Consider the following 6883-nt stretch of genomic DNA (forward strand, 5'->3'; position numbering starts at 1 on the left):
TCGGCGCGAGAGAAACGATGCCCCGTAACGCACATGAGAGCAATCCGGGCCAATTTCTCCCGTTTGATGGGGTCTATGTGTAAAAATTTTGACTTTTTTGAGTGCACGTGCAAATCTGCTGAAAAAGCCTGTGGAAGTTTCACGGCGTTCGTACGATATTTGGCGACGCAAAAATGAGCGATTTCCCAGCTCGATGGAATTCGGCGCGAGAGAAACGATGCCCCGTAACGCACATGAGAGCAATCCGGGCCAATTTCTCCCGTTTGATGGGGTCTATGTGTAAAAATTTTGACTTTTTTGAGTGCAGGTGCAAATCTGCTGAAAAAGCCTGTGGAAGTTTCACGGCGTTCGTACGATATTTGGCGACGCAAAAATGAGCGATTTCCCAGCTCGAGAGAATTCGGCGCGAGAGAAACGATGCCCCGTAACGCACATGAGAGCAATCCGGGCCAATTTCTCCCGTTTGATGGGGTCTATGTGTAAAAATTTTGACTTTTTTGAGTGCAGGTGCAAATCTGCTGGAAAAGCCTGTGGAAGTTTCACGGCGTTCGTACGATATTTGGCGACGCAAAAATGAGCGATTTCCCAGCTCGATGGAATTCGGCGCGAGAGAAACGATGCCCCGTAACGCACATGAGAGCAATCCGGGCCAATTTCTCCCGTTTGATGGGGTCTATGTGTACAAATTTTGACTTTTTTGAGTGCACGTGCAAATCTGCTGAAAAAGCCTGTGGAAGTTTCACGGCGTTCGTACGATATTTGGCGACGCAAAAATGAGCGATTTCCCAGCTCGATGGAATTCGGAGCGAGAGAAACGATGCCCCGTAACGCACATGAGAGCAATCCCGGCCAATTTCTCCCGTTTGATGGGGTCTATGTGTACAAATTTTGACTTTTTTGAGTGCACGTGCCAATCTGCTGGAAAAGCCTGTGGAAGTTTCACGGCGTTCGTACGATATTTGGCGACGCAAAAATGAGCGATTTCCCAGCTCGATGGAATTCGGCGCGACAGAAACGATGCCCCGTAACGCACATGAGAGCAATCCGGGCCAATTTCTCCCGTTTGATGGGGTCTATGTGTAAAAATTTTGACTTTTTTGAGTGCAGGTGCAAATCTGCTGGAAAAGCCTGTGGAAGTTTCACGGCGTTCGTACGATATTTGGCGACGCAAAAATGAGCGATTTCCAAGCTCGATGGAATTCGGAGCGAGAGAAACGATGCCCCGTAACGCACATGAGAGCAATCCGGGCCAATTTCTCCCGTTTGATGGGGTCTATGTGTAAAAATTTTGACTTTTTGGAGTGCAGGTGCAAATCTGCTGAAAAAGCCTGTGGAAGTTTCACGGCGTTCGTACGATATTTGGCGACGCAAAAATGAGCGATTTCCCAGCTCGAGAGAATTCGGCGCGAGAGAAACGATGCCCCGTAACGCACATGAGAGCAATCCGGGCCAATTTCTCCCGTTTGATGGGGTCTATGTGTAAAAATTTTGACTTTTTTGAGTGCACGTGCAAATCTGCTGGAAAAGCCTGTGGAAGTTTCACGGCGTTCGTACGATATTTGGCGACGCAAAAATGAGCGATTTCCCAGCTCGATGGAATTCGGCGCGAGAGAAACGATGCCCCGTAACGCACATGAGAGCAATCCCGGCCAATTTCTCCCGTTTGATGGGGTCTATGTGTAAAAATTTTGACTTTTTTGAGTGCACGTGCAAATCTGCTGGAAAAGCCTGTGGAAGTTTCACGGCGTTCGTACGATATTTGGCGACGCAAAAATGAGCGATTTCCCAGCTCGATGGAATTCGGCGCGACAGAAACGATGCCCCGTAACGCACATGAGAGCAATCCGGGCCAATTTCTCCCGTTTGATGGGGTCTATGTGTAAAAATTTTGACTTTTTTGAGTGCACGTGCAAATCTGCTGAAAAAGCCTGTGGAAGTTTCACGGCGTTCGTACGATATTTGGCGACGCAAAAATGAGCGATTTCCCAGCTCGAGAGAATTCGGCGCGAGAGAAACGATGCCCCGTAACGCACATGAGAGCAATCCGGGCCAATTTCTCCCGTTTGATGGGGTCTATGTGTACAAATTTTGACTTTTTTGAGTGCACGTGCAAATCTGCTGAAAAAGCCTGTGGAAGTTTCACGGCGTTCGTACGATATTTGGCGACGCAAAAATGAGCGATTTCCCAGCTCGATGGAATTCGGCGCGACAGAAACGATGCCCCGTAACGCACATGAGAGCAATCCGGGCCAATTTCTCCCGTTTGATGGGGTCTATGTGTAAAAATTTTGACTTTTTTGAGTGCACGTGCAAATCTGCTGAAAAAGCCTGTGGAAGTTTCACGGCGTTCGTACGATATTTGGCGACGCAAAAATGAGCGATTTCCCAGCTCGAGAGAATTCGGCGCGAGAGAAACGATGCCCCGTAACGCACATGAGAGCAATCCGGGCCAATTTCTCCCGTTTGATGGGGTCTATGTGTAAAAATTTTGACTTTTTTGAGTGCAGGTGCAAATCTGCTGGAAAAGCCTGTGGAAGTTTCACGGCGTTCGTACGATATTTGGCGACGCAAAAATGAGCGATTTCCCAGCTCGATGGAATTCGGAGCGAGAGAAACGATGCCCCGTAACGCACATGAGAGCAATCCCGGCCAATTTCTCCCGTTTGATGGGGTCTATGTGTACAAATTTTGACTTTTTTGAGTGCACGTGCCAATCTGCTGAAAAAGCCTGTGGAAGTTTCACGGCGTTCGTACGATATTTGGCGACGCAAAAATGAGCGATTTCCCAGCTCGATGGAATTCGGCGCGAGAGAAACGATGCCCCGTAACGCACATGAGAGCAATCCCGGCCAATTTCTCCCGTTTGATGGGGTCTATGTGTAAAAATTTTGACTTTTTTGAGTGCACGTGCAAATCTGCTGAAAAAGCCTGTGGAAGTTTCACGGCGTTCGTACGATATTTGGCGACGCAAAAATGAGCGATTTCCCAGCTCGATGGAATTCGGAGCGAGAGAAACGATGCCCCGTAACGCACATGAGAGCAATCCCGGCCAATTTCTCCCGTTTGATGGGGTCTATGTGTAAAAATTTTGACTTTTTTGAGTGCACGTGCAAATCTGCTGAAAAAGCCTGTGGAAGTTTCACGGCGTTCGTACGATATTTGGCGACGCAAAAATGAGCGATTTCCCAGCTCGAGAGAATTCGGCGCGAGAGAAACGATGCCCCGTAACGCACATGAGAGCAATCCGGGCCAATTTCTCCCGTTTGATGGGGTCTATGTGTAAAAATTTTGACTTTTTTGAGTGCACGTGCAAATCTGCTGGAAAAGCCTGTGGAAGTTTCACGGCGTTCGTACGATATTTGGCGACGCAAAAATGAGCGATTTCCCAGCTCGATGGAATTCGGCGCGACAGAAACGATGCCCCGTAACGCACATGAGAGCAATCCGGGCCAATTTCTCCCGTTTGATGGGGTCTATGTGTAAAAATTTTGACTTTTTTGAGTGCAGGTGCAAATCTGCTGAAAAAGCCTGTGGAAGTTTCACGGCGTTCGTACGATATTTGGCGACGCAAAAATGAGCGATTTCCCAGCTCGAGAGAATTCGGCGCGAGAGAAACGATGCCCCGTAACGCACATGAGAGCAATCCGGGCCAATTTCTCCCGTTTGATGGGGTCTATGTGTACAAATTTTGACTTTTTTGAGTGCACGTGCAAATCTGCTGAAAAAGCCTGTGGAAGTTTCACGGCGTTCGTACGATATTTGGCGACGCAAAAATGAGCGATTTCCCAGCTCGATGGAATTCGGCGCGAGAGAAACGATGCCCCGTAACGCACATGAGAGCAATCCGGGCCAATTTCTCCCGTTTGATGGGGTCTATGTGTAAAAATTTTGACTTTTTTGAGTGCAGGTGCAAATCTGCTGAAAAAGCCTGTGGAAGTTTCACGGCGTTCGTACGATATTTGGCGACGCAAAAATGAGCGATTTCCCAGCTCGAGAGAATTCGGCGCGAGAGAAACGATGCCCCGTAACGCACATGAGAGCAATCCGGGCCAATTTCTCCCGTTTGATGGGGTCTATGTGTAAAAATTTTGACTTTTTTGAGTGCAGGTGCAAATCTGCTGGAAAAGCCTGTGGAAGTTTCACGGCGTTCGTACGATATTTGGCGACGCAAAAATGAGCGATTTCCCAGCTCGATGGAATTCGGAGCGAGAGAAACGATGCCCCGTAACGCACATGAGAGCAATCCCGGCCAATTTCTCCCGTTTGATGGGGTCTATGTGTACAAATTTTGACTTTTTTGAGTGCACGTGCCAATCTGCTGGAAAAGCCTGTGGAAGTTTCACGGCGTTCGTACGATATTTGGCGACGCAAAAATGAGCGATTTCCCAGCTCGATGGAATTCGGCGCGAGAGAAACGATGCCCCGTAACGCACATGAGAGCAATCCCGGCCAATTTCTCCCGTTTGATGGGGTCTATGTGTAAAAATTTTGACTTTTTTGAGTGCACGTGCAAATCTGCTGAAAAAGCCTGTGGAAGTTTCACGGCGTTCGTACGATATTTGGCGACGCAAAAATGAGCGATTTCCCAGCTCGATGGAATTCGGAGCGAGAGAAACGATGCCCCGTAACGCACATGAGAGCAATCCCGGCCAATTTCTCCCGTTTGATGGGGTCTATGTGTAAAAATTTTGACTTTTTTGAGTGCACGTGCAAATCTGCTGGAAAAGCCCTGTGGAAGTTTCACGGCGTTCGTACGATATTTGGCGACGCAAAAATGAGCGATTTCCCAGCTCGAGAGAATTCGGGCGCGAGAGAAACGATGCCCCGTAACGCACATGAGAGCAATCCGGGCCAATTTCTCCCGTTTGATGGGGTCTATGTGTAAAAATTTTGACTTTTTTGAGTGCACGTGCAAATCTGCTGGGAAAAGCCTGTGGAAGTTTCACGGCGTTCGTACGATATTTGGCGACGCAAAAATGAGCGATTTCCCAGCTCGATGGAATTCGGCGCGAGAGAAACGATGCCCCGTAACGCACATGAGAGCAATCCCGGCCAATTTCTCCCGTTTGATGGGGTCTATGTGTACAAATTTTGACTTTTTTGAGTGCACGTGCAAATCTGCTGAAAAAGCCTGTGGAAGTTTCACGGCGTTCGTACGATATTTGGCGACGCAAAAATGAGCGATTTCCCAGCTCGATGGAATTCGGAGCGAGAGAAACGATGCCCCGTAACGCACATGAGAGCAATCCCGGCCAATTTCTCCCGTTTGATGGGGTCTATGTGTACAAATTTTGACTTTTTTGAGTGCACGTGCAAATCTGCTGAAAAAGCCTGTGGAAGTTTCACGGCGTTCGTACGATATTTGGCGACGCAAAAATGAGCGATTTCCCAGCTCGAGAGAATTCGGGCGCGAGAGAAACGATGCCCCGTAACGCACATGAGAGCAATCCGGGCCAATTTCTCCCGTTTGATGGGGTCTATGTGTACAAATTTTGACTTTTTTGAGTGCACGTGCAAATCTGCTGAAAAAGCCTGTGGAAGTTTCACGGCGTTCGTACGATATTTGGCGACGCAAAAAATGAGCGATTTCCCAGCTCGATGGAATTCGGCGCGACAGAAACGATGCCCCGTAACGCACATGAGAGCAATCCGGGCCAATTTCTCCCGTTTGATGGGGTCTATGTGTAAAAATTTTGACTTTTTTGAGTGCACGTGCAAATCTGCTGAAAAAGCCTGTGGAAGTTTCACGGCGTTCGTACGATATTTGGCGACGCAAAAATGAGCGATTTCCCAGCTCGAGAGAATTCGGCGCGAGAGAAACGATGCCCCGTAACGCACATGAGAGCAATCCGGGCCAATTTCTCCCGTTTGATGGGGTCTATGTGTAAAAATTTTGACTTTTTTGAGTGCAGGGGCAAATCTGCTGAAAAAGCCTGTGGAAGTTTCACGGCGTTCGTACGATATTTGGCGACGCAAAAATGAGCGATTTCCCAGCTCGATGGAATTCGGCGCGAGAGAAACGATGCCCCGTAACGCACATGAGAGCAATCCGGGCCAATTTCTCCCGTTTGATGGGGTCTATGTGTAAAAATTTTGACTTTTTTGAGTGCACGTGCAAATCTGCTGAAAAAGCCTGTGGAAGTTTCACGGCGTTCGTACGATATTTGGCGACGCAAAAATGAGCGATTTCCCAGCTCGAGAGAATTCGGCGCGAGAGAAACGATGCCCCGTAACGCACATGAGAGCAATCCGGGCCAATTTCTCCCGTTTGATGGGGTCTATTGTAAAAATTTTGACTTTTTTGAGTGCAGGTGCAAATCTGCTGGAAAAGCCTGTGGAAGTTTCATCCGACGAAAAAAGCACGTTCTCGAGAAAGCAGGAGAGCTAAGTCATTCACAAATTAGCTGGATTTGGCTTGTGGTTCGTTTCCCAAGTAACAGAGCGGCATCAACCTTTAAGTGCACGCCAGTACATCCCCGTGGGATACAGGGGGTCTCGGCGGACTTTGCTCGGGGGAAAAACGTCGAGGTGAGCCGCCTGGCCATGCTGTTCATGGGTCTCTCCTTTTTAAGTTTCGCCTGCCAATTTATTTTCTCTAGCGGTTTTATACACTAGCACTCGATGTTTTGGGAAAGGGAATACAATTGTTCAAAAAACGTCTTCGCAATTCATGTCGTTAGATTGCTAATGAAAATTCGTAAAAAAACGTACACGCCATACATGTTCTTTGCTTCCCTCTCGATACAAGTGAAGGGGAAAAACAGCCTTAACGGTTGCCTAAAAAAATCGCCCTTTACATATACATGGGTCGTCTTCCCCTCTCGACAACGGAGACAAGTAACCCACGCCAGGGCACTGTCAGTAACTGCCATAGATCTGCTTT

Source organism: Lampetra planeri, unplaced genomic scaffold (assembly GCF_965212315.1).
Source record: "Lampetra planeri unplaced genomic scaffold, kcLamPlan1.2.h2 scaffold_2018, whole genome shotgun sequence".
Taxonomy (NCBI): Eukaryota; Metazoa; Chordata; class Hyperoartia; order Petromyzontiformes; family Petromyzontidae; genus Lampetra; species Lampetra planeri.